At 37.1% G+C, this 25986-nt stretch overlaps 1 long non-coding RNA gene across 5 annotated transcripts in view; it reads left to right on the plus strand.

The window, feature by feature from the left end:
* Nucleotides 1–25986, plus strand: part of LOC148362946 (uncharacterized) — a 33171-nt gene that overhangs the window by 6358 nt on the left and 827 nt on the right. For 4 of the 5 annotated variants that reach the window (XR_015850934.1, XR_015850933.1, XR_015850936.1 and 1 more), the window contains 3 exons: nt 1521–1634; nt 24232–24280; nt 25207–25230. This is a non-coding gene — a long non-coding RNA (uncharacterized LOC148362946). Of the gene's footprint in view, nt 1–745; nt 1635–24231; nt 24281–25206; nt 25231–25986 lie in introns of those variants that run through there. The other variant, XR_015850932.1, reaches the window with a different exon arrangement.

The following is a 25986-nucleotide window of genomic DNA, read 5'->3' on the forward strand; positions in this document are numbered from 1 at the left end:
TGTGAGTGAATAATCCACACAAACACCCCTTACTAACGTTTTCTCGGACCCTCCTGTATCGAATATCCAAATAACGTTTTGTAAAGTTTTAAAACCCCCACAATGTTTACAATTTACCAATTATTTATTCAAATCTAGAGTAAAATCAATGTATAAGCCGCACACCCTCACCCAATTGTTTTTTATGTATACAAATATTCCATGCACCCCTAACACACACACACTTACACACACATGCACGCAAAACACGTGTGACCATTCAAAAAAGAGCATCACGAATGGACTTTTAACACGTGCACGCGAATGCACCACGGACGTATACAAAACAACACAAAAGCGTGATTGGTCGCTTGGTGACGTCACACGAACACTTAACGCATCATCATTACCAACAACAACGACCTCGCACGTTGGGAAATATGAATCAGAATTTTCTTTGATGTCGTTACATAATGAAAACATATAACGGGATTAGACGTTGCATTCCATGGTAAACATGTCATAAAAGACTTCAAGGAGAACGATAATGATTATTTTTTAGAATATCTACGTGTAATAAATATTTTTAATTTAATTTTTAATTTAAAATTATGTATTCTTTATATTCTCTTTATTGTTATTAATACAATTCCAAGATAGGACTCACAGACTTGAAAGAGGAAAATGAGATAAAAATAATGAATATATTTACGAGGAAGTGCTTATACACTGGATTAAATTGTAAGTGCATGTGAACAATAGTGCGATGAGAACTAGTACAACGTCATTTAAGCTAAAAATTTCCGAAAATAAGAGCACAGAAGGAAAATATCAATGCAGGCAGTATTTAAAGTATTTAAAGATACATTTTCAGAGTCGTGTGTGCTTGTTTAGGGTGGTGATTGCACTTAATCTATTGATATGAGAATGGGAGTGGGGCTTTTTGTACATGTCATGTTTTTACTTTATTTATTTTTATCTAATTTACGTTTTTACCCATTTTTTGTGCGTGTCTGGGTATTTGACGTTCCGTTATTTGGCAGGGAATGGTGATTTTCTTATTGTATGTTTTTATACAGCACTTTAAATTTCATTTCGGTTTTTGAAAAGTTCTATACGACTACATTTTGATTTGATTTTAATATTAGGACTACATAATTCCTCAAAAAGGGGGAAGGGAGGGGAGGTAATTGATAATTACACTGAAACATACGTATAATAGCCATACGCTTACGTCACAATTATATTAAACCCAAAAGATAACTGAGAGTATAATGGCAGCTATTTAACATACAAAAACACACTTATTGTGAAAGTTACACGTGGAAGGTAAGCTTAACGTGCGTCATCACCTCGAATGAAAAACACTGTAAATACGTGTGACGTTTATTAAGAAGACTACGTGTTTGAAAAGATAGAACACAATTGACCCCACACAATACAAAATAAAATAGAGAAACATTCAAAATACGTCCAGGACGCGATCGAGAAACTCAGAGTCCACGCCATCCCATTTAAAAGTGTCTCATCGTGTCTCGCAGGTGAAAATGAAGGATAAGGACACAATCCCAAAGACCAAAATCAAATCCTGGTGGACGTTCCGGTCCAGCAAAGGTGCTCGGGAGTGATGCAATCGTCCCTTTTCCCTGAAAGAGGTAATTACCTGTGTCCCGTGAAGCTTGGTTGCTGCGCGAGTGCGCGAATTGACGTCACAGCAAAGTTTCTTCTCGCTTTACGTTTGAAAAGAATTTAAATACGTTATGTTATAAGGTTCTGGTTCCTATCTGGCATATAAAGCTGGTGTCTCAAACGCAATTTAGCAGGGCCTGGGTGATGGGCTTAATCAGCCCGTTTCTGGGGGTGCTCAAGCAATCCTAATTTCAACCCCAAAATTATGGTGTTTTTGAAACTCTTCAATCTTTCTCAATAAAGGACAAGAGGGACTTATATATGATGGAAAATGCGAGATAAAAACGTAAAAACAAAACAAAATGAGAAGAAAGCAGAAGTACACTGCTTTGAAATGGTTCCGTCCATTTGATTCCTTACACTGCCCTTCTTCCCGCTTGGCTAGTGTCACTTGTGGCATTCAGGCAGAGTCTGTGAAGGCTGCTTTGTATTGCAGTGTGTGTGCAAAAACTGGTCATAGTGTAGTAATATGATTTTTTCAGCAGCCAGACACTCGGGGTGCTAAGCACCCCCAAAAGGTCTAAACCCCCCCAAAAACCCGAATACGAATACCACCATTCTTATTTATGTTTATAACATTTTCACACAAAATAATCTCCGAAAACAAAATCATTGAGAATGTATATGTAATAGAAACAACAAGTAATAAATGAATTTGTAATTTGCATGGGCTGCGTTTACAATGAAGGGACTACATTTACAATTTGATGTCGCTGCATTGTGTCGTGCAAACTAAAATAAGTGCTGAAAAGAACTAAGAATAATACAACCTACAAAGACTCAAATTGACCAAAGAGCATCATTTTTCTTCTCATTTTTTTGCAAAGAAAGTAAAGAAAAAGAGGGGAAAACAGAGATAAGAAAAGGAAAAAAGCGGAAAATGAAAGTAAGAGGGGAGAAAAAAGAAATGAAAAAAAAGCAAGGGGAAAAGAACAAAAACATAAAAGAAAAGAAACAAAAGAAAAAAGAGAAAATAAAGGTAAATGGAGATAAAAGAAAGGTCAAACGAGTGAAAAAAGCAAGAACAAGAGAAAACAGGAAAAATAAATTAAAAATACAAGAAAAAGGAAAACACAGGAAAAGAAAGAAGGAAGAAAGAACAAATTAAAAGAAAAAGAAGAAAGAAAAGAAGACAGGTTTTGAAACAAATTTGAAACCATTAACTTGTCTTGCTACAGCTGATAGGGTCATCCCTTTCATTTTCATCTGGAAAACCTGTTGCCAGAGGATTTCTGTCCCATTTGAATGGCTCACCATCTTGCAAAGTGACCAGCAGTTTGAATGCTAGTTAACAGATAATCAAAGAACTAGCACTATGTGCTAGATTAGCATCATTAGGTGGGAGGCACCTGAAAGTGATTTTACCAGTGCATTTTTGGCAAAATATAGTTTTTTTTTTTTTTGTGAAGAAATGTTGTACTACCATGGCGTAGACACAATAAAATGTCCTTAAACTGTTGAGCAGTGAAAATGGCATTTTCTCCCAGAATTATTAAATTTTTTACAAGTTGTTCTCTAATTTTGACCTCAGGCATATACGTTTTTCTCTTTGTTTTTTCGTTAATTGGCTTAATGTAGCATACATTTAAAAAACAAACATCTGTTGATTGCCCAGGCGATACCCCTGAATGTGGGCAAAGAGAGAGTGTTCTTTCAGTGCTGCTGTTGACCACAACTCACACTCACTGGTCATATGATTTGAATCACATGACCCGCTCATTTGGCGCCAGCCGCTACGGGCTATCTGATTTGTTCCCTGACCCTATTTAAACCCAGTCCTGTCAATCCCCTTTGCTTGTGTGTCTGTCTGCAAAACTCCGTGTATACAAGGCAAGCCTTTTTCGATCATGACTCCCACCTGTCCCGTTTTTGCTCCTGTTTGTCTCCGACTATGACCTATTTTGATCCCGACCACATCTGCTCTCCCATCCCGGCTTACGATCCATTTTTGTTCCCGACTACGTCTACTCTTCCGTCCTGGCTTACGACTCATTTCTGACCCCGACCATGCCTTGCTCTCCCAGTCCCAGCTACCGACCAGTTTTCCTGTCCCTGACACCGCCATCGCTCGCTACGGAAGATCCACTTTCATGTTTGGATCACAATCCGAGTATGAAAGCGACTTGCTTCCCGCGTCCAGCGAACACCGGATCGTGGGCAAAGCCCTTCCTCTTCCTTTCAATAAAACTTGTGAGAAACGTTAGGCGATAGGGTATACCCTTTGTTCTGGTTGTGATACTCACTATACTCACATGCAGCCGTCTGAAGGACTAGAGCCTCTGACGTCACATAATAGGCCACGCCCCCTTTGTATAAACAACATTGACGATTGTTAAAATCAAAATCTCACTCAACCAGCAAAAACTGATTGAAAAGACACTCAAAAGACATTGATTGGACAGTAAAAAGATGTTTAAAAGAAGCAGAAAAAAACAGAAAAATCATTGAAAAAAATAGAATAGACGTTTATAAGTTATAAGTTTATAAGACGTTGAATAGAGGCTAAAAAGACGTTAAAAAGATGCTAAGGTTCTGTTTACTCTCTTAATTTGGTTTGAATAGATAACTTTTTAGAGTTACATTTGAACCACTTTTGATAATGTAAATGCAACAATGACCATCTTTTGACTGAATTTGGTCCGTGTCAGAATTGCTTAACACAATTAAATTTTGGACGTCTATTTTGGACTCACTCAGGTCAAAAACAGATCAAACCAGATTGAGAAGATATCAAGTGCTGGGTGGTGAATAAATGAATAAATTAAGCGAGTGAAGAACCATGTTCTGCTGGAGAAGTTTCTGATACACATTTGCATTCACTCGCCCATGTCAGAACAAGAAGCCCAATATATATATTTGTATATATATACTATTCTGTAAAACGCAACAATGTCTCCCAAAAAGAAAACAAAAACTAAATAATAATTATTTTTAAATAGTAATCTCTCTCTCTCTCCCCCCCTCTCTCTCTTTCTCTCGACCATATAATGTGATATATTTAGCAAAAAACATCTCATAGGACTATCAAAGAGCAGCACGACAGGACAGTGTCACGACCAGCACAAAGGGTAGACCCAATTGCGTAACGTTTCTCACAAGTTTATTGAGCTATAGAGGAACAGCAGCGCCAGCGATCCAGTGCTCGCTGGACGCGGGAAGCAAGATGCTCACAGGATCGGAGCGTGATCCGAATGCTGAAGTGGATCTTCCGGAGCAGGAGGTGGTGTCAAAGACGGGACAGGAGAGCAAAATGTGGTAGGAATCAAAAACGAGTCGTAAGCCGGGACGGGAGAGCAAACGTGGTCGGGATCAAAAACAGGTCAGAGCCAAACGGAGACAAACGGGGAGATCAGGAACGGACGGGTTGAAAAATAGGTGCAAAAACGGGACAGGCGGGAGTCAGGGTCAAAATGGTTGCTTTGTATTAACAGACGGACTGACAACCGGAGAGTAAAAGGAATGGTCTTAAAAAAGGGACAGGGAACCAATCAGGTAGCCTGCAGTGGCTGGCGCCAAACAAGCGGGCACAGGTGATCCAAATTAGTGCGGCACAGTTACACAAATTAGTGAGGTCAAGGTGTCAAACCTTCCTGTGTGGAGTTTGCATTTTCTCCCCGTGCTTACGTAGGTTTCCGCTGGGCATTCTGGTTTCCCCCCCACATTCCAAAAACATGCATGTCAGGTTAATTGGTTGGACCAAAATGTCCCTAGGTGTGAATGAGCGAGTGAGTTGTGCCCACTGCCTGAAGAAAGCTTAGATGGGCTCGAGCACCCCCGCGACCTTACTGAGGATAAGCGGTGCTGATAATGGATAGATGGAGGAATATAAGGATAAAATGTTTTTAAGTAACATTATTGAAACTAGTTTGAGAAAACTCACGCTCAAATACTGGACAATTTGGTCCACATTCTTTGGTTTGGTAACCCGTTTATGTGGAATTCTTGAACACCACACGATAACAAATTAGATATAAATCCCACGCGTTTTTATGTCCATCTTAGCAGCCGGTAATTTAAAATTTGTTGTCGAGCGAAAATTACATTTCATTTGCTCTGGGTTAAGTGAGCCAATCATGTCTCAGCTTCATTTGAACACCTAAGACGTGATTGGTGAGCCCTGCCTAACTGTGATGTCATCAAGAGTCGACGGGCAGTTTCAATATGGCCGTCTCCTGAGATGGACGAAAATATTGGGTATTGCTTATTTATTTGTATTCTACAAACACAGAATTAGTTGTAATTTTGTGTCCATAAAAACAAAATTGCTAGTATAAGTCACTTTCACAATAAAATATACACTCTGTTTCAGTCTCGCTCGTTTTACAGTTGGATCTAAGGACACTTTCCAAGATAGCCATCATGCTAAGCTAATGATATCATTAGAAAACTCCTATCAAACTAAAACAAATCACTTCACTTTTCCTCACGTCTTCAGCAAATCTGAAGAAAGTTTTTTAAGTGTTCACAAAATATCCTACTCTTTTTCTTAGAAATCTTCATTTTTTGGGGAATCCAAGTTAATTTAAAATTACAGTTTAAAAGAGGTTGTAAAAGAATAAAAATACTGTAAACACCTTATAATAATGATGCATAGATAAGGAAGTAAAGTCATTTTAAAGTAAGGAGATATTCTTCTACTTGCAGCTATCTTTTAACTTAAAGTATATTTTTTTCAGTTTAACTCAATAAAACATTTTTTGAAAATGAACTTTGATTTTTTTTTCAATTTACCAGGAAATACAGTAAATTTAAATCATTTTCCCCCTAGTTATATCTTATTTCAATAACCCACTGTCAGAACCAGAACAGACAGTAGACCCAAACGCGTAATGTTTCACACCAAGCGGAAGCAGAGAAGTCAGGCGCGGGTAAACAAACGCCAGCAATTCGGTGATCGTTGGGCAGGAGAAGCAGCCGGGACGGGAGATCGGAGTGTGGTCGGTGGACAGAAACAAGTCGGGCAGCCGGGACGGGAGATCGGAGCGTGGTCGGAGGAAGGAATCAAGTCAGGTTGCCGGAGAAAATCGGGAAGCCAGGGCAGCGTAGTAGGATACAGGATAGGACGAGACAGACGGGAGCCAGAGTCAAAAAAGTGCTCGCCTTGCGTGTGCGGAGGTTCCCTGATGGACTGACAAGGAATGACTAAAAGTGTTGAGTTTAAATAGAAGGGAAACCAATCAGGAAACGAGCAGCAGCTGGAGCCAAACGAGCGGGCAAAGGTGAGGGCAATGGGCAAATCATGACACCCACATGTTTTTAATAAAAATATTATCACTAACAGCACTAATGCAGGCAAAGCTACTTACTGTTTAAGGACCGTGACATAAAAGAGAAGAAAAATAAAATAAAAAATAAAGTAAGAAATCTTTGAATCCGCTAATATTTTATGTTTTAGGAGTGCAACCAAAATAAAATCGTAGGAATGATTAAATCAAATGACATTAAATACGAAAGCGCGTGTTACTTTAACATTAAACAAGCAAAAAAGACTGTGGAAAAATATATCATATCATATTTTATTTCTCTACTTTTGTTCTGGAAATATGTTCCTGCGAATGTCATTTCACTATTTCAATTGCATTATTTTTCTCTTGTAGTTAAAATTTAGAGCAGTCTAGAAAGCCCCCGTGACTGCAGTATCATCCTATTTCTTCTTCTATTATTATTTCTTATCTTCTTTTTCTCTTTTAATTCTTTTATTATATGTTTATCTTGGACTGTCACGTCTAATTTTGTGGTAAACAATGTTGTTATCACTGACAAGAAAGACAATTTTAAAGAATATTTCCTCTATCAACAATATTTTATAGTTCCTTGTACACATATCCAATAAAATATCATTCATAAGAAGACAATAGGCTAAAGTCAACCAAGAGATAAAATGAAGTCTCAGCTAGCATTTTATAGGCTTAAAATAAAGTTAATTTTCTGATCAAAACCCCTAAAGAATTATGCTAATAAGACTAATATGTTCAGTAAATTTACGAGTATTACTGAACACTTTTGATATATTTTTTGTACAAAATAAAAAATTGCATTCGGAAGCACATTGAAAATGAAATTAATAAAGCAAGATGAAATTCCAATGAAAGCAAACATACAATAAACTATACATGAATGATCTATATAAACTACTTTATAAATCCTGATTTGTGTGTCTGCGTATTTGGTGGTGTGCTTGTGTTTGTATGTGACAAACGGGCTCCGAAACCACTGAAACTTCTCACAATGTACATTTTAGAATAGTCAATTATCTTAATTTTTCACATGACAGTGTACTAGAAATAGTTCATTAACTACAATTCCATCTGAATTTGTTATAAAAGCACAGAACTTCGTGAAAATATACAGAGTTGTACTAGGCCTCCGCAAGTGTCTTTAGCTAGGTTTCGTGTCACGGCGCCGCAAATAAATACAGACGAAATCAATAAACATCTGCTTTTATGGGGTCTCCAACGCCCTCTGGCAGCCAAGTTGAGTGCTGCAGCTCCCGATCACCGACCACTCCAAGCAGCCAAACCCAATCTTTGACAGCCGGACAGTGCCGGGCCATTTGGCTTGTACAAATTCTAAAAAAAACGTCAATACTGTATTTAACTTTTAAAAGGATATAAAATAGAATGATGATTATTTTTAATATTCTTATCAATATGAATCCTGCAAAAAAACATACATTTTAAATACTTAATTTAGTACCTTTTATATTAAATATTGATTGCTACCAAAAAGGAATTTTCCATAGTTTTCTACACCAGTTTACAGCAAACTACAGAATACGCCTTTTCTAAGAAAAATACAAAAAACACGAAAAATACAAATCAAGCAATGCTCATTTTTGTTTTGTCAATACAATGTTCCTTGATTATTTATGGTGCAAGAGGTTTTAGATCAGGGGATGGTGTAATAATCGTCTATCGTCTGCACAGCTCTTTGAGACTCTTTGTGATTAAGGGCGTCACAAATAAAAACGACTTGACTTGAATTTTCTGGAAAATATTAAGAAATTTCTACTGATAAAAAAAAAAGATTTGTTAAGCATGTACTGCAATTATCATAAGCTATCAGGAGTGTGTGTGTCTTGTGTGTTATAATAATTTTAGCCTTGGCAATCCTCGTCGCAACTCGCTAACGCTAAGATTATACATTTAAACCATAAACTAAAATAGAAACAATATTAGAATGTGGTCGTTGTAATGCATCCAGTATGTCAATACACCGGTGCTGCTTTTAATTCTTTTATTTGTTCTGTGCTTTTAGAACAAAATCAGACGGAATTGTAGTTAATGAACAATTTCTAGTACGCTGTCATGTGAAAAATGAAGAAAATTGACTATTCTAAAATGTACATTGTGAGAAGTTATCATAAATTCAAAACATGTAAAAAAGATATAAATGAAGGATTGTCTACTGGATGTGACGGAGATGAAAAGTATAAAATATATAAAAAACTGAATATGGTGAGGCAAAACCTTTTGATAAATTGCCCAAAATATGTTTTTAAAAAAATTATATCTGTGTTCTTCGTCACGAGTCAAATGCAAACAATTGATAGAAAATGCACACACACACACACACACACACACACACACACACACACACACACACACACACACACACACACACACACACACACACACACACACACACACACACACACACACCATATATCGTACTTGGATCTTGGAATATTCCAGAGCTGTTGTTTTATTTTTCTAATAAAATAAAAGACTCATCTGATTCACCAGTAGCTATCCACATTTTGTGGTTTTATTCTTATTCTACATTGAAATATTTGATAAAAAACATAAAACATATTTTTTCATGTAGACACCAGGTAAATCCTTAAGTGTGGGCTGTGTGTCATTGTGACAGTTGTAGCATCATCCTGAATTTATATATATATATTTGTAAAATGTTAAAAATATTCTTGGGTGTTTAAAAACACTAGAATAAAAAAATGAAATTTAATAACTTAAAGAATGTATAAAATTATCTATCCATCCATCCATCCATCCATCCATCCATCCATCCATCCATCCATCCATCCATCCATCCATCCATCCATCCATCCATTCCACTCTCTCTCGCAGGGATTTTTCTAGCTTTAATTTTGAAAATCGTTAGGGCTGAAACGAATTATTCTTTACTACAATCATAAATGAATTTGCCTAAGTGTTGCTTGTAAATCTTTTTTTTCTCTGAATAATGCTAGAATTTTCCTACACCGATAAGAAAATAAAATTAGGTTATTACTTTGAGTTCTTTGAGTTCTGATATGAATTACTAATCCCAATAAAAAGCGATTCACTGAACCCGGCCTATTGAAATAGAACACAATTTATTAAGACAGAGAATTTATGATAGGGGAAAAATAAGGGGAGGGGAAGGCGTCGGAGGTTATGGGAGTTTTCAACCGCTGAAAGTTACTAGTACAAAAATAAAGTTTCCCGCTATAATGCTAGTCGATTTGGGGAGATTCCCTTGTCCAGAAAAAAAAAACACAAATTCCCTAGAACCAGCAAACATGGTGTTAAATCAGAAACCGTCCTCTTACTTGTTGTTGCAGGGAATTGGATGGTTACAAGGTATGGCCCACGTGCTAAACTCAATACTGCAGAGGACAAGCATGCGTTCAGAAGTGCAGTAATTTCATACTTTCATAGAGTATTTTTATTTGTTTACAAATGATGATTGAGACTATAAAATTGGTTTATTCTTTGGTTTCAGTGTAAGGTAGAGTATTGAATTGTATAATAATTGTACAAAAATAAAGGTTTCTTCTAACATTTCACATTCTATTTGGAACGTAATCTCCTGTGATAAATGAGGGTTCACTGTATATATAAATATGTAATGTATCTATTTTTTGAATGACTGATATCAATGCATATGATGCATAGGGGGTAAACCAGTGTACGCTGTCGGGCCTCTCTGTGGATGAAGGGTTGTATGGCGCAGCAACTCAGCCCTTGGTGTACAGTGGGCTTAATGTTCGGTGTCAGGTTGGAAAGAGCAGGGGGAATACATGTTTGGTGAATGTGAGTGTATTCTTGCCTGTAGTCTGGCTTTGGTATATTGATAGATCGATTTTATATACTGGACTGTCTCAGAAAATTAGAATATTGTGATAAAGTTCTTTATTTTCTGTAATGCAATTAAAAAAACAAAAATGTCATACATTCTGGATTCATTACACATCAACTGAACTATTTCAAGCCTTTTATTATTTTAATATTGCTGAATTTGGCTTACAGCTTAAGAAAACTCAAAAATCCTATCTCAATATATTAGAAAATCATGAAAAAGTATACAAGTAGGCTATTCAACTAGTCACCTGAATCATATAATTAACTCGAAACACCTTGCGAGGGTTTCCTGAGCCTTAAAAACACTCAGCTTGGTTCAGTAAACTAAATCACTGCTGATCTGACTGCTGTCCAGAGGACCATCATTGATACCCTCCATCAGGAGGGTAAGACACAAAAATAAATTTCTCAAAGAGCAGGCTGTTCACAGAGTGCAGTTTCAAAGCATATCCACAAAAAGTCTGTTGGAAGGGAAAAAATGTGGCCGGAAACGCTGCACAACCAAGAGAGATGACCGCAGCCTTAACAAAATTGTGAAGAAGAGCAGCTTCCAGAATTTAAGGGAGCTTCAAAGATAGTGGGCTGAAGCTGGAGTCCAGGTATCAAAAGCCACAGTTCACAGACGTGTCCGGGAAATGGGCTACAATAGCCGTATTCCCATGGTCAAGCCACTTCTGAACTCAAGACAACGGAAGAAGCGTCTGACTTGGGCTATGGAGAAGAAGCACTGGACAGTTGCAGAGTGGTCCAAAGTCCTCTTTTCAGATGAAAGCAAGTTTTGCATTTCATTTGAAAGTCAAGGCGCCAGAGTCTGGAGAAAGGCTGGAGAGGAGCAAAATCCAAGTTGCTTGAAATCCAGTGTGAAGTTCCCACAGTCAGCAATGGTTTGGGGAGCCATGTCAGCTGCTGGTGTTGGTCCACTGTGTTTCATCAAGTCCAGAGTAAATGCAACTGTGTACCAAGAGATTTTAGAGCACTACATGCTTCCATCTGCTGAAAAGCTCTATGGAGATGAGTATTTCATTTTCCAGCATGATCTGGCACCTGCCCACAGTGCCAAAACCACCAGTAACTGGTGCACTGACCATGGCATCACTGTCCTTGATTGGCCTGCTAATTCCCCTGACCTGAACCCCATCGAGAATTTGTGGGGTATAGTTAAGAAGAAGATGAAAGACACCAGACCTACAAATGCAAATGAGCTGAAGGCCGCTATCGAAGCATCCTGGGCATCAATAACACCTCAGCAATGCCACAGGCTGATGGCCTCCATGCCACGCCGGATTGATGCAGTAATCCGTGCAAAAGGATTCTCAACCAAGTACTGAGTGCATCAATGGACATTTTCAAATGTTTGATTTAGTTTTGCTGTTATAAAATTATTTTTTTTAGTTGGTCTGAGGAAGTATTCTAATATTTTGAGATAGGATTTTTGAGTTTTTTTCAGCTGTAAGCCAAAATCAGCAATATTCAAATAATAAAAGGCTTGAAATAGTTCAGTTGATGTGTAATGAATCCAGAATGTATGACATTTTTGTTTTTTTAATTGCATTACAGAAAATAAAGAACTTTATCACAATATTCTAATTTTCTGAGACAGTCCAGTATATAGAAAATTTTTGTGTGTGTAAGGAATCGTACACAGTTTGACGTGACGCTATTATGTCAATCGACGGGTTCCTGTGCAGCAACAAAGATGTTGCACATACTGGTCGGATGATGGAGCGATTACTGAGGTTGCTAAGAAATTAGGTGTATGAAAATAACTTTAATTTAATTGTGTTTTAATGAGTGGAATGATGAAATAGTTATGGGACTGGTTGTGTGTTTTGTATCTGGGTTAGCCGTCTGGCAAGCAGGGCAGAGGCATGCAGGCTATTGTCTTTTTTTTTTTTTTTTCTCGTGCTATTTTACACTCAAGTTATGTGAATGCTATTTATTCCATATTCTTGTTACTTGCCTGTTTGTTGAATTGATGTACAGTGTTCCTGTCTATTGCTAGCATAATGGCGCAACATAATGGTTGTTAAGATTTACACAAGCTTTTGTACTCTGTGAAGTTCCTTTTAATGTATATTTCAAATAATTAATGTATTTACTTTAATTAAAGAGACAGTGTGTAATATTTAGCGCCTCCTGGTGGTACAAAAAATGATCTAAATACTAGGCAAAAATGCATGAACTATCATACCGATCTTAAATTTTATACAAAACATCATAGGTCGAGAAATTTGTATTTCTTTTACATAGTGGAATCCTTACCTATATGTCACTGCCATGTTTGTGTGGCATCTTGCTGCTACGCTGTGCTCTTGGCAGTGGTATTCATTCACATTAGACAATACTGTACTGCCATGTGCTTGCTATTGGCCCAAACTTATTGCAATTTTTACTGTGCTTTTAGGCCAGGCACATCCAATGTCTGGCCAGTTACGAATCGTGATAAAATTTTTATGGGCCCATCTTAATTATAAAATTAATATGTAGCCTGCCAGTAATGTTGACAGCAGGATAAAAAACAGAGTTCATATGTGTGCTTGAAATCCTTGAAAATGCTTGAATTTTTATGTTGTGTTTTCAAGGTCTGAAAAATGCTTGAATATTGGGTAAGGTGCTTGAAAATGATTGAAATTGGTTCTTGGCAGTCTGACTCTATAGACAACGCAATAAATGAAGACATTTTTTATTCAATTCGCTTAAAAATGAAGCCGACACACCTGCCCTGATGGCTTGTCATTATGGCTTTGTCATGTGAAGCTTCACCGCCCCCTACTGGTCGCACCCAAGGGAACAGCTCTATTAAGGAAACCGGCTCTTATTGTTCCCAAATGTCTCCTCAGATTTTTTGTTGTTTATTGATATATTATCAATAATGATAAAACATATCGCACAAAACGATCCAGTAATTAGTAATTTCATATGGTTTGCAGGTGATCCCTGCAAAACACATGGCATAAAACTAAAATATTGGCAGATCTTAAAAATTGTAAAATACAAAGTCATTATAAATCTTTACATACTGAACAGATTTAAGGTAGAACAACAAGACAAAATATCTGAAAATGCAAAACCATAAGATAAAAATGGAAAATATTAACTCTTCAATGCTATAGATAAATGATAAATGCACAAAAAAAATCCGTTTTAACCAATCTAGATACAGATCTTTTGAAAAACACACAACTATAAATTGAAATACATTTTAAAAAAGTAAAAGATCAGCAGTCACTAAGATTGAGAGATTAAATGTACTCTGCTTCGGAGCAATCAATATCATTAAAATGAGTCCAAATAAGGCTCAGTTTTCTGCTTTTTATACATACAGTACTTTCTGTCTTTTTTGTCTCCTGTATTGAATCCAATTATTACCCAACACCTATAGAGCCTTTTTCCGTGTTTGTAAACAAGTGTGACGTAGCCAAGCTACGCGTGCATTGTTGAAGCAGAACATCAGAATTCACATGAGTTTAGATTGTATAGGAACATTGCAAAATAGCACAAAGTATGTGCTTGCAGCAAGAAAGCGACTCTGTTCTACTCATCGAAGCCAACAACAAAAAAGTTGTTTTGATCGACATAGGATTTCTTCCTTTGAAGGTGCTTTAAACATTGAAAATTTGACCCGAGGAGTGTTTAAAAAGTGCTTGAATTTGGCTATGGAAAAGGTGTACAAACCCTGTATCAAGCAGTACCTCCAGATGAAACATGCTGACTACGACAAGCTAACTGGAAACGAACACTGTGAAAAGGTTGAACAACTGGAAGCTGTGTTAACGGCGCACCGGGGCTTTTTCACAAGACCCGTGAGTCAATACTGATACTGGGGGAAAATTATTTTGTCCCTAAATTTTGAGTATCACATTGTATGCATATTAAAATTGTTTGGGTGGAAATGTGTGGTTATGCCGTTTCTTTTAATTTTATCTCTTGCCCCCCCCAAAATGGCTGTGCACTCTTCTATGATTGGAAAAACCAAATCAGTAACCATGACAACAAGACTTGGACACACCTAGATTAATTTGTTTTTTTTCAGTCAAGAAAGCAATAAAAGGAAAGGAAAAAAATAATATTCTGAGTCATTAAAACTTCGTAAAACCAAACATTTTAAATACTGGAGTCCAAATTAGAGCTTTTTTCTAATCTTAATTAAACCTGAACCTTAATTGTCATTAGGCGATGCCCATTTCTAACCATTAGCAAAGTTTTGTGATTTTTTTTCTCTAGTTTTGTCAGGATCAGAACGGAAACAGGACCCACTTGCGTAACGTTTACCACAAGTTTTATTGAAAGAGAGAGGAAGGGCTGCGCCCACGATCCGGTGTTTGCTGGGCGCGGGAAGCAAGTCGCTCTCGTACTCGGATTGTGATCCGAACACGGAAGTGGATATTCCGTAGCGAGCGATGGCGGTGTCAAGGGCGGAAAACTGGTCGGTAGCAAGACGTGGTCCGGGTCGGAAACGATTTGTAAGCCGGCACGGGAGAGCAAACGTGGTCGGGATCAAAACAGGTCGTAGCGGGAGACAAACTGGAGCAAAAAAAACGGCACAGGCATGGGTCAGGGTAAAAAAAGGCTTGCCTAGTATACACGGAGATTTGCAGATGGACTGACCCCAGGGGATTGACAGGACTGGGTTGAAATAGTGACAGAGAGCCAATCAGAACCCTCGGCGGTTGGCGCCAAATGAGCGGTCACAGGTGAATCGCATCGGTAATCATGACAAGTTTACTAATCATAATTTGGATTTCTGGTTTTATCAAATTTGACTTTCAGTCATTAAACTTATTTGGGTAAAACACTACTTTAAAGTTGTCTGGTTGATTATGTGTTTGGACAATATGAGTCAAAGAATAAAAATCTGCCTGTTTTTATCCATGTCGAGGGTGCACATGTTGTTTTTTCCCATTAAAAACAACTGCAAACTTTCTCTCGACCCATAGGGTTTTCTAACCATTTTTGTCTTGGGTTGTCTCCGGGGTCTCTTGCCGGTAGGACATGCCAGGAACACCTTACGAGGGAAGCATCATTATCAGATGCCCGAGCCACCTCAGCTGGCTATTTTTAACACGGAGCAGAAGCGGCTCTACACTGAGTCCCTCCTGGATGACCGTGCTTCTCACCTTATCTCTTAGGGAAACCCCAGCCATCCTGTGGAGGAGAATCATTTCAGCAGCTTGGATACGAGATCTTGTTCTTTCGGTCATGACCCACAGTTCATGACCGTAGGTGAGGGTATGAATGTAGAACGACCAGTAGAGAGAGAGTTTTGCCTTTCAGCTCAGTTCCTTCTCCACCATGACGGCCCGGTACAGGGTCCGCACATCAGCAGATGCTGCACTAATTCTTCTGTTCCATCCTACCCTCGCTAGCGGACAAGACCCTGAACTCCTCCACATGGGGCAGGAGCTCATCCCCAACTTGGAAAGAGCATGCCACCCTTTTCTGGTTGAGAGCCATTGTGTTGGACTTGTAGGTGCTGATATTCATCCTGGATGCTTCACACTTGGTTGCAAACCGCTCCGGTGAGAGCTTACAATAACGGTCTGAGGAAGCCAACTGCATGACGCCCCCAACCTGGACCCCTTCAATGCCACAGCTGCACCCCAAAATCCAGTCCATAGAAGTTATGAACAGAATTGGTGACAAAGGGCAGCTTTGGCAGAGTCCAAATCCCACTGGAAACAAATCTGACCTACTGCTAGCAATGCAGACAAAGCTCAGTCATACAGGGACTGTAGAGTCCAGATAAGAGTGTCTGGTACCCCATACTCCTGAAGCACCCCCCAAAAGGCTCCCAGAGGAACACGGTCGAATGCATTATCATAATCCACAAAAGACATGTAGACCCAATAGGAAAACTTCCATGTTCCCTCGAGGACCCTGCAGAGGGTGTAGAGCTAGCCTACTGTCCGACGACCCGGATAAATAACCACAATGCTCCTCCTGAACCCGAGATTAGACTTCCTGATAGACCCTCCTCTCCAGTACCCTGAATAGACCTTACCAGGGAGGCTGAGAAGTGTGATTCCTTTCCTTCCGTTTTGATAGCGCACACACAGTAAATGTTGATTGATCGTTCTCTTGAGCTAGGTCACTCACAAGACCATCATGCTTATGTTTATTATTTCCTGCTTCGTTTTAGTTGACATCTTTCAGCTTTTTTTTCTCGGTAAACACCCGACCATTAACCTTTCTGGAACTAATGGCTAGGGTATAAAAAAGCAAGATTTTGGTTCCAAATAAATTTCACATATCGTAATTCTCATGTCTAGAGGTGCTTGTATACAGTGCCTAGCAGAAAAATTGCCGCCCCATGAACTTTTTGTCATATTGCCACATTTCAGGCTTCACACTTAAAGCTAAAAAACTCAGCATATGTTTCTAAGAATCCACAACATATGACAAACAGTTGTGATATGGAACCAAACAATTACAACATTTCATGTTACATTTACAATAAAATAAACAAAAGTATGTGTAGGTGGAAAAATATTGCCCCATTGTTCTCTCAGCTCAGCCAACTTACTCCAGAAGTTCCCTGAAGACTTCTGAATGTCGACCTAAATGATTAATTTTGCAATAATTACACATCCTCTGGAGCAATGTGTGAGTAATTAGGGAAAAATAGAAAGAGCATGAAACCACTACAAACCCACCAAGACTTGGTTGTCCTTCTAAAATTTCATCCCAAACGAGGAGAAAACTTATCAAGCAACCAAGAAGCCCATGATCACATTGGATGAGCTGCAGGCATACACAACTGAGGAGGGACAATCTATGCATAAGACAACTTTTAGTCATACTCTGCATGAATCTACCCTATAAGGAAGAGGGGCAAGAAGAATGCTTTATCTGGAAAAAAATGCCATAAAAAGGCCTGTTTGACATTTGGAAGAAGCCACATGGGAGACACAAATAACACGTGGAACAAGGTGCTCTGTCCGAATGAGACTAAATCAGAACGTTTTGGGCTGAAAGCAAAATGTTACGTTTAGTGTAATAGTAACACTGCTCATCACCCTGAAAACACCATTGCCGCTGTCAAACGTAGTGGTGACAGCATCATCATGTGGGGTTGCATTTCTTCAGCAGGGACTGGGAAGATCATTAGTTAAATGGATGGAGACAAATACAGGGCAATTCTGGCAGTGTCATGATTTTCCAATTGCCCTCACCTGCGCTCACTTGTTCAGCCCTAGCTGCCACTCATTCCCCAATCAGTCCTTCTCTTATTTAAACACGTCATTCGCGTTTACTCTTCGTCAGTCCGTCTGCAAACCTCGGCGCATGCAAGACATGCACTTTTGACTCTGGCTCCCATTTTGATCCCGACCTCGATCCCCGATCCAAGCTCCGTTCTCCTGTCCCGGCTACCTGTATCCTGATTCTGTTTCCTGTATCGATCCCCAATCCAAGCTCCATTCTCCTGTCCCGGCTACCCGTTTACTGATTCTGTTTCCTGTATCGATCCCCAATCCAAGCTCCATTCTCCTGTCCCCACTACCCGTATCCTGATTCTGTTTTCTGTATCAATCCCCGATCCCTGGCTTACCGCTTGTCCCGGATACCTGACTTGTCACGATCTCCAACCACACTCCGTCTCCTGTCCGGGCTGCCCGACTTGTTCCAATCTCCGACCACACAATGTTTGGGAGGGCTTCCTGCTCCTCCTGCCCAGCGAGCATCAGATTGCTGTCCTTTTCCTCCTGCCCTGACTTCCCCGATCCCTTAATAAAGTATTGTGTGAAACGTTACGCATTTGGGTCCCCTGCCTGTACAGACGCGACAGGCAGGAAATCTGTTAAAGTCTGCAAGAGACCTCAGAATTGGGTATAGGTTCACCTTCCAAGAGGAAAACGAATCTAAACGTAAAGTAAAATCTACCAAGAATTATTTGAAACTGAAAATATAAAGGTGTTGGAATGGCCAAGCCAAAGTCCTTACCTCAATTCTTTATAGAGCATTTGTGGAAATGCTGTGCACAAACGATCCCCATTAAAGCTTAATGAACTTGAGCCTGTTTGTTAAAAAGAATGGGCAAATATTTCTGTATCAAAATGTGCAAAACTTATAGAAGAATTGTGACTGTGATTCCAGCAAAAGGAGGTTGTTCAAAGTATTAACTCACGAGTCCATTATTTTTGCAATGCTTGATTTTCAGTTTTTCTTTATTTGTTAGCACAATATAAAATTTTAACTTTTCTTTTCACGATTGTGTCTCACATGTTGTTTATTCATAGAAGATATTTGGAGTTTTATATATATGTATATATAAGTTTGAAGTCTGAAAATTAGCAAAGTGTAAACTGTAAAGAGGTGTGATTGTATTTATTTTCTAGAATGAGTTAAGAAGCATTAACCACCTATCCCAGGGGACGGCAATTTTGCTATTTGCTGTGCAATGAAAATAACAAACTTGCTCAACCAGTCACGGCACACCTAAGCAATGACAAACCGTGATGTCATCTTTGTGAGACAAAGAGTGAAAACATGTTTAAAACAGGCAGATTTAGCTGCCTATTTCATATTCCCCAAAATAAAATAAGAGGCAGTAGAAAATGTCTTCTTGGAAAACAAACGCTTTTCCTCCCGTCCAGGTCACGGCTAAACAACTTAGCTTCAACAACAACTTTAATGGACGACGCACACACAGAAAACATGTGCACTTATTCAATTGGCTCAACTGCTGTGTTCGGTTAAGTGCAGCTCACTGAGTGCTGTTGTGATGGGAGGGGGCAAAATTTTTAATGAACGGCCCCCCTAAAGAAGGGATAAAATGGCTGCTTGAAACGGCCGGCCTCCTGTTTATTTCCCCAACTCGGGGTTTGGAGATTACTTTTTGTCAGGTATGAGCAATAGCAAAAATTGAAATCTTGATTTAATTTTTCTTGTGTATATTAAGAGTGTAATCCATACTGTAAACAGGTGAACATTCATAATTCTCCAGTATTTTTGCATTATCCGTATTAATGTCCAAATACTTCTTTTTATATTTTTGTTTCCACCCCAAGTGCAATAAATTGCATGTATCTTTTCCCCTACATTGTACTTCCAATTAAATATCTTTAATAACAAATTATAACATTGCCTGTGTGTGATAAAGTTGAAGAAAGAATACATTAAAATGAGAAATATATCAACAAAAAAACTAAAAAGCAAGAATCAAACTAGAAAAATAAAAATAAAAAGAATACATAAGGAAATTATTCAGGGGAAGAAATACAAAACAAGGAAGAAATTAAAAAAAATATATATATATTGAGAAGGGAATAATTGAAAAGAAAATACGGGAAACTTAAAATAACTAACTAAAATGGGAAAAGGAAGAACAATAGATGACAACTACAAAAAGAAGAGTAATCTGTAGCAAAAATGGGTGGTCAATAAATTATTCCAACAAACAATTTATTAACCAATTGAATCAGAGTTTTTTCTTTTCAAAACTCGGCTCACCTTTTTGGAGCACCACGTATGTTTTGAGATCATTAGGTTAGGAAATTGAATGAAAAACTTGGCTACACACACTTTAGATTAATTCTTTTTACCGTTTTGATAGTTCAATATACTTTAATCAAGACACACACACTCTTGGATTTATGGACTTTTCTTTTATTAATCATCTACTGAAGAGGCTTGAATTGAACACAAAACAATAATAATAAAATAAAACAAAACAAAACAAGAAGTTGAGAACTTAATCTGGCACCATTCGGAGAGACCACAACATTGGCTGGATTATTACGTTATTGTATTTTGATAGAGTAGGGAACTCTATTGTCTTTTAAAAAGACAAAGAAGAACAAGAACAAGATAAAAAAAATAATTCAACAAGTAGAATAAAAGTGAGGAAAATAAGAAGAAGCAACTGGAGAAAGAAAATATAAACATAAAAGGAAATAGAAAACAAAATGGTAAATGGTAAATGGTCTGCATTTATATAGCGCTTTTCAAGTCAATGAAGACCTCTCAAAGAAGAACAAGAACCAGATAAAAAATTACAACAAGAACAATACAAAGTAAGAGGATAAATAAGATATATATAATGAAAAAAAGGAATAAAAACATTAGAAAATAACAAATAAAAGAAATATAAGACAATATGAAGAACCAGAAGATAAAAAACAACAAGCAACATACAAATAATAGGACGAAAAAGAGGAAAAGACAGAAGAAATATGAGAGAGCAAGATGGTGAAGAACAACAGAAGATAAAAAAATAAACACAATGAGAAGAATCATAGTAATAATAATAGGAAGAAGACATCAAAAAAGAAAAAGGAATAAAGGAAATATAATAGGAAAAGTAAGACAAAACAAGAAGAAAAAAATTAAACAAGAAGAATGAAAATCTAAAGAAAAAGTATAGATATACAAGAAAAGAAAGATGAAATATGAGGAAATATAAGACAAAGATAAGGTAAAAGGCAAAAAGGAAGAAAACACAAGAAGGAAAAAATAAGGAGTTGAAAAAGAAGCTACAGAAGAAAAGAAAGAAGGAATATAAGAATATAGAAGAATAGGATGAAAAAAAGATCAAGAAAAACAAAAAGAAGAAGAATGCATTTAAGAAGATTAAGAAGACAAAGGGGCAGCACGGCGGGACAGTGGTTAGCGCGTGTGCAGGCACAGTCTAAGGTCTTGGGAACCACCTGTGTGGGTTCAAATCCAGCTACCGGACTTCCTGTGCGGAGTTTGTATGTTCTCCCCGTGCTTGCGTGGGTTTCCTCCGGGCACTCCGGTTTTCCTCCCACATTCTAAAGACATGCATTTCAGGTGGATTGGCCGGTCCAAATTGTCCCTAGGTGTGAATGACCGAGCGATTTGTCTGTCCCCGTGTACCCTGCGATTGGCTGGCAACCAGTTCAGGGTGTCCCCTGCCCTCTGCCCAATGATTGGGATGGGTTCCAGCACCCCCCCCGACCCTACTGAGGATAAGCAGTGCAGCTGATGAGATGAGATGAAGAAGACAAAGGAGAAAAGAAAGAGAGATTAGGAGAAATATGAGCAAAAACGGAAGAAATAGATTAAAAATATGAAGAAGAAGAGAAAGAATAAGATAAAATAGAAACAAAACAACAATCAGTAGATAAAGAAAAATAATAACTTTAACAAAAGTTCAGGTCAAATCAATTACATGAATTGATTCTCAAATTGGGTATTTCGGTTTTTAGGAGTCAGGGATTTTAACAGTGGGAATACACCAGGTATCGTGTTTGCATGGACATACCCCAGATTAAAAACATTAAAATAAAAAAGTAGTAAATAGTAATTACAGCACTGCCTATATGTAGTAAACATGTAAATGATTAACATTCAAAATAAATATGCATGTTTTATTTACCTTTGGATTGACGTTACTTCAGCTGGTACAGTGGAGTTTGTGGATGGATGCAGAGGGTGGGGACTGCGATGGCACATTAAAATAAAACTAATTTCCAAACTTCCACTTGCGAGGATTTTCATGCTCTCAGAAGACTTTGGTCCTTTAATCGTCTCATTATTTCGAAAGATAATGATGCATATGCATTCATTGTACTTTTGATAATTACAAGCTCAGTTTCCACGGTTATCATCTTTTGGCTTCTCGTTTTAGCATCAATGCGAGGCTTGGGAACCCTTAGCAAATACATACAGTACAAAATATACAGTATCGTCTCTGGAATTCAACCCATACTATATTGGAATATTCTCGATGCCGGGACCCGAACCAATAGCAGACCAGCATCTTATATGACGTCGTCCAATAGCAGAAGGCATTCAAGAGACGTAACTACATAAACACAAAAACACTGCAAAGTTTTAATTTCGTACATCGTTGAACACACCGTATAATTTGTTGTGATGTCGCATAGTGGGGTAAAGGCCATAACCAGGGGCCCAAAACAATTCCACACTGTACAGTGAACACATTGCAAGGCGGGGACGCCGTATCTCGCAGGTTTAATACATTCCATTTCAATTTGTTAGGGATTTTTCTGAAATTTTCTTCTCATGGCGGATAAAAATTTCAGTAAGATATATGAGAGAGTGTGAGTCATTGCACCAAACTTGACACTCCCACTCCCCGTTCAAAAGACACTAAGAGGGAGAAGATGTCAAATCAACCCCCTTTTATGGGTCATTTTTCTCACTTTTCTTCCCAATTGTATCTTAATTCCTCACTATTTTGATCATCTTCCTTACTTACACAAAGCACTCCCTGCGTCTTTTTTATACAAAATGGAGCAGCATGAGGCGGAACCTCTTTACCTTTATCATTCTGTGTTTTTTGGGGGGTTGCTGGTGAAGCAGTGTGTGGCTCATTTGTTAGTACCCCGATGCAAATTACTTGAACAAAGTGTAAAACAAAGAAGCAGAGGAGTATTTTAGTCAATTTGTGACCGAAGCTGAAATGTCATGTAATGTTCGTTTTTGTGTTTTAGTAGGAAAGTTTTGATCTATGTTGGATTTTCACAGACTAAAATGATATAGAATTGATAACAGATGTATAAAAACTTTTTTTTGAATGTTTATAAATTATTTTTTTTAAATTCCTCTAACATAGACATGCCCATGCTATGTAGTTTTGTGTGAATATATGTGTTATAAACCCTCCTAAACTTTATTGTTTTTTACTATGTAATCATTAAATATTAGTATGCCATTCTATTTGGTTTGAAATAAGGAATTTTCATGACTGTATATGTTCTCCTTAAGAGAACATTCGAAACTTGGTGTGTGTTCCCGTGTGTGTGTGTAAACAAAATGAATTTAGACAGACAATGACACTGAATAATAACAATAAAGAAATCTAATATGTAAGTGAAAATAATGTAGAACAGTATCTCATAGTTTACAATATACGGTTCATATAATTAAATAGAATACAATAGAATTGTTTTTATTGACATTGATAACGACATACTGTAAATGTATACTAGATTAGAAGTGGCACTCCAGGACTAACATACAATAATTAAAATGTTGTGAATGAAAATGTAAAAAATAAAATAATAATAATGAATGAATATTCCATTTGGACAAGGGAGTGCTTGTGGACTATAAGTGCTTCAGAAAATAGTACAATGACATTAGCAGCAACATCGTGCAAAATAGGAATAAGAAATAAAAAAAATGAATATACATATTCCAATAAATAGATAAATGTATTTGGAGTAAGTACAGTGTACAGTGTGGTGGTTATTGTTGTTTTGGGGAGGAAATAAGTTAATAAGTAAATATGTTCTTTTTTAATAAACGTATGTTTTAGAATTTCTCCTTTTTTGCATTTTTATGTCGTACACAATACGAAGAATTACATCTTGTAGTAGATTGGTTCTGTTTTGTTGCAATGAGTGAGCATGAATGGGACATGTGTGTGTGCGTGTTGCACTCATTTAAAATATTATTTACATACTGTATATTACATAACTACGTATTTTTCCCACATGTATTTTACAATAACACCCTTAAAACTGTTTTTTTTTTTTGTGCTTTACAGGGAGACCGTGGTCGTGAGGCTGAAGCTGAGAAACCACACACACTTACAGGTGAGTGCTTGGGTCATTTTTTATCATACAATTGAGAGTAATGTTTGGATTATACGAATTATTTGCCATGCACATGTTCCAATATATATATATGTTTTGATTTATAATGATTATTTATGTCATTAAATTCTTAAAAAACATATATTGGGAATTACTGTTAGTGGTAGGCTGCTAAATGTTATTTTTTCCCACGTGTGTGTTGTTTTCATCTTTGTTTCATGAAGTATATTGGAAAGCATTTCATATTTTCATTTCAGGATCCAAAGTTTTTATCAATATTAACCATATAATATCAAGTTAACAATCTAAACCACATAAGAACATGCAGGTAGCCTGCAGACTGATTCTGAAAATAGCTCACGAGTGATATGTCATTGTGATTTTCTAGGAAATTTGATTTCTAACTGGAATGACAAATCATTAATATGATCAGTGTCTTTAAATACATTAATAATTCTTCCAAAATGAGTTTCAAAATTAGCATTACATTTATATATGTAAATCCCTCAGTGTCCTTATACAAGGCAGATGTTTTAGTGGTGGACTGAGCCTGTTTTGACACTTAAAAAAAAAAAATAAATAAATCCAGTAATAACATAATAATACCATTGTAACATCATAGTACTAAGTTGTTATTTTGGATAAACATACATACACACACACACACACACACACGCACATATATATATATATATATATATATATATATATATATATATATATATATATATATATATATATATATATATATATATATATACTACTGGCACCCCTGTGCGACAATGAGTAATCTCTCAGTTTCCCCCTTGCGGTAGCGTATAACGTCTCTTATAAATACAAATACATATTTATTTATACTAAATGTATTCATGATGTTACCATTTTGTGCAGTAACTTTACACATTCTCACTTCATGTGTATCTCAGATAAACAGAAGTCGGTCGAGAAAGGTATGTTCTGACCACTGATATTAATATTAATATTGCATGTTAAAACGTGTTGAATTGTCATATCTGAAGACTGTGTGATGCTTGGAAGTTGTGTGTACTTGTCGTCACTTGCCACACTATAGTTGTATTTTTTTGTCAGGAAAAAAAGAAGGGGAATTTATCGTCGGTTAAAATATAAAATGAATACGAAATAAGTGAAAAACACACTCGTATTTGCTCCATGTGTGTAAACGTGAGCGCTTGTGTCGCTGTCCACTTTCGTGGTCCTGAAATTAGAAAGCAACAGAAAACGAAAATGAAAACGATGCTAAATCATTGATAACTCTGTTTTATTTACTTATATGTTGCATTTTACTTTTATCACATTTCGAATACATGTGTAAACCTATAGAAATTTGATCAATAATCATACATGTATATGGTATACATTTTTTAGGAATTACCTAATCAAATATGTTTTTTTTAGTTTTATTTCAAAAATCAAAGATAGGTTTAGTTACATTTCAGAGTTTATGTGGAAACCTATAGTATTTTTCTCAAAAATCATACCAGTATACATAATAATATTTTTCAGGTAGTACACATAAAGTATAATAACAATAATCTTTATTGTCAATGCGTGATAACAACGCAGTGCAATATTTTCAACAAGATTAGACGTGGCACCTAAGGACAAACATGGAATAAAGGAGTTGAAAAGTGAAAATAAAATATCAAGGAATTGATAGTAGATGGACAATATTTACAAGGTAGTGT

The sequence above is a fragment of the Urocampus carinirostris genome, chromosome 7, assembly GCF_059441175.1.
Source record: "Urocampus carinirostris isolate Australia breed hairy pipefish chromosome 7, RoL_Ucar_1.0, whole genome shotgun sequence".
Taxonomy (NCBI): Eukaryota; Metazoa; Chordata; class Actinopteri; order Syngnathiformes; family Syngnathidae; genus Urocampus; species Urocampus carinirostris.